This window comes from Cajanus cajan, chromosome 1 (assembly GCF_000230855.2).
Source record: "Cajanus cajan strain Asha chromosome 1, NIPB_CcT2T_4, whole genome shotgun sequence".
Classification (NCBI taxonomy): Eukaryota; Viridiplantae; Streptophyta; class Magnoliopsida; order Fabales; family Fabaceae; genus Cajanus; species Cajanus cajan.
The window spans coordinates 81,083,119-81,086,588 of NC_138517.1; the positions used below are offsets into that span (position 1 = coordinate 81,083,119).

A 3,470-nucleotide genomic window follows, 5' to 3' on the forward strand; every position below is an offset into this window, starting at 1 on the left:
ACTCTCTGGAAGCCTCGCGCTGAGCGCCCATTCTAGGGCTGAGCGTCAATTTCTCTGTTATGCTTCTTTCCTTTTTTGTTTGGTGAATTTTATTGGTGCAATGTGAATCTTGTGTTACTTCTCGCTTGTGATCTATGAAATGCAATGATGTGAATTTCTTGTGTTATTCAATGTTATCCTTTATTGAATATAGTTGATGTGTATGTGATGTGAGAAAAATTGATACAGTGGAATGACATGATAATGTTATATGATAAAAAGACATGATAATGTGATATCAGAATGCATAGAGTCTTGATCTACATGCATCATTTGTATAAATGTTTTAAAGGGTACGATATGGAATACACCGCCAGGAAAGGCACATTGTGTAAAAGCTTGGAGATTAGTCCTTGGGGATAGCTTGGTTTGTAAGTCTTAGTCTCGCCTATTATGTGCATGGGATGTATCTTGTGCGGCTTAGCTATCCCGACTAGACCCTGGTAATATGTCCTTCTAATGAGAGTATGCAAAGGGTGTGACCTAGCATGTACTCCTAGACTACTCTACGTGTGTTGCTAGTGGCAATGCACCATGTGATGTGTTACTGGCACCACATGCATGATAATATATAGTTTATGTCCATTACATGTGCATTTTAATATTATATGTTAGTTGATTTATGTCATGGATGAGTGGGGTGTGATACTGTTATTAATCTATCTATGCTATGTGTATATATATATATATGTCTTGTTTGTGTTTGACTATCCAGTGAGTATTCCTACACCGTAAGCCAGAGTGAGATGTTTCTCACTCCCTTTTCTTTTGTGTTATTTTCCTTTGATTATTATACAGGTGATCATCAGTATAAGACTAAGGATGTTAGTGATGAAGCTTAGGCTTCAATGTTGCGCTTTGCTCTGATAGGACATGTGACATCGGGGCGTAAATAGGATTAGATTAGGATGTTATTTCTATTAAATTATTTTGAAAACCTTATCCTTATTTCTTTTGTAGTTTTCATCGATTATGTTTTTTGTTTAAGTTATGGATGTGGTGCTCTCTATCTGAACACGTTTGGTATTTTAATGATGAAAGATTAAGTTACTCAGATTTTATTAATTATGTGTTTATGGTATGCAGGGTAGAGGGTGTCACAGTAATTAACATGTATATATTTGTATTTACTAATTTAATACATCATCTTTTTTAGTATATGGTTCTTCATAACAAACTAAATAAATTAGAAATCAAATTATTTATTCGTTCTCATTACCTTAAATCCAGTTTATTCTAAATTAACATGATATATATATATATATATATTGAAATTTATGAAAATAAGAATAATTTAATTATCCGTTCTCTTGTTGATCAGGACAACCTGCTGCATGTCTTAATCTTTATTAAGTTGTCAACATTAGTATCTCTAGTGGTTATGTGTAGCAGCTTCTAAATTTGGTTTTTAATGGTGTTCGCTAATTACTTTTGGTTTGGTTTTCTTAGTTATACCTTGTAGGTTACTTAAGAAACTAGATTTGTCTATCTAGTTTTAGTTATTTTTTTGTAACTGTTTATGATTTGGAGTACCCCTTGTACTCCCATTTAATATATTTCATTTTGCCTAGCAAAAAAAAAGAATAATTTAATTATCAGTTTATTACTGTTTAATTTTATTAAAATATAATTATATTCCAATAGTTCAATTGATGAAAATGACATTTTATATATGTGACACCCTTACTACCCCAACACATATATAAAAAATTTATAATACATTTAAGAAGGTTAAATTTTCTAAGTTGGTAAAAGGGTTCACATAAAAATTCGACAATCACATTAATAGAGATATAAAACATAAAACACAAGAGTTTTACAAATTGTTTTCAAAACAATATTACAGTGCCAAATACACATAAATATTTCATCCTAGAAATCCTCTGCCCCGATGTCACACTATCAGAGCATTCCCAGAATTTTAATTGTTGGCATCCTAGAAGCCACTCGTAGCTGGATCTTCTTCTCCTAAAATATCCACAGTTTATACGGTGAGAAAAGAAAATATCTATATGCAAAGTACATACAAACACATCACAATATAATCTCATAATAACTCATTATTTAATAAAATATTCATAAGCATTTATCTATATATATATATATATATGTGTGTGTGTATCATAATTTATCAACCATTCATCATATTCACATCTCAATTCACAATTACATCAATCCATCACAATCCACTTGAACATTACAATTCATTCATAATCCACACAATTTCACTATGTCAAGGTCACGCTACCCTTTTTCCAACCTAGGGTCGTGCTCACCCATGACATAACACTGTGCCAAGGTCACGCTACCCTTTTTAGTAGCCTAGGGTCGTGCTCACCCCTGACATAACACTGTGCCAAGGTCACGCTACCCATTAGCTTAGGGTCATGCTCACCCCTGGTCATCAGTACCATAATCACATCTCAATCACATTCCATACTTCTCATTTCATAACTCAAATTCACATCACGTACATAATTCCACATCACATACACATCACATACACAACAGATAAGCCCAACAAAATGAGGGTTTACACACCCTTCAAGCAATTCACATCAAGATCATCCATTCTTAACGGGTAATATAGCAATAATATTCATAAATTATAATAATCAATAAGATAATCAATTTAATATAACAGTGAAACTCATAATTATTCCAAATTCTAGTTCACAGCATTTATGATTTCTTCTTTCTTCCCAGATCATTATTCCTACAATTTGGCATATCTATAAACCTCAACACATAATTTCAATAGAACTAATGATTCTTCAAATAAAATAATTATAAAATCATAATCCTAAGAAATTCTTCCTCTACCCAATTCCCTCATGTACTCTACATATAAATAATCCCCTTTTCCCCCGTACCTGGATGAATAGTAACTTGAGCAGAACCTCCTCTTCTTTTTCCTTAAACGGTAGTCAAAATTCGGGCAGAACTTTCTCTTCTCTCTCCTTAAATCGGGACCGGAACTAGGGTAGAACCTCCACCCCTAAGCTCCTTCCATCAACAGTAGGAAGTAGAGAGAGAAAGAAAAGAGAGAAGGGAGAGAAGATGAGAGGTGTGAGGATTTGAGAGGGAGGAGGGGCCTTTTTATAGGCATTTTCGCGGACCTATCCGGAACGGCCGTTCCGAAAAGTGGAACGCCCGTTCTGGACCCTTCAAATCTACGCAAAATTTTCAACTGGAACAGCCTGTTCTGAAATCAGAACGGCCCGTTCCAAAACCCAGCAGAACGCCCCGTTCTCCTTCTGGAACGGCCCGTTCTGCAAGGAGAACGCCCCGTTCTCCTTTGGAGAACGGCCCGTTCTGGGCCCGTTCTGGACGTCCCAAAAATACACAATTTTATCATTTGGAACGGCCCGTTCCACATTTGGAACGGCCCGTTCCAGAAACCAAAAATACCCCAAAAACTTTAACAAAAT

The 3,470-nt window shown here is 34.9% G+C and overlaps 1 long non-coding RNA gene across 1 annotated transcript; it reads right to left on the bottom strand.

Moving 5' to 3' along the window:
- Positions 1 to 1,738: 1,738 nt before the first annotated feature.
- LOC145953927 (uncharacterized) lies at positions 1,739 to 3,229 on the bottom strand. The gene is made up of 2 exons (XR_014431165.1): positions 2,913 to 3,229; positions 1,739 to 2,007 (listed from the first exon to the last, which is right to left on the bottom strand). It is a non-coding gene; the product is annotated as an uncharacterized LOC145953927 (long non-coding RNA).
- Between the last annotated feature and the right edge of the window lie 241 nt (positions 3,230 to 3,470).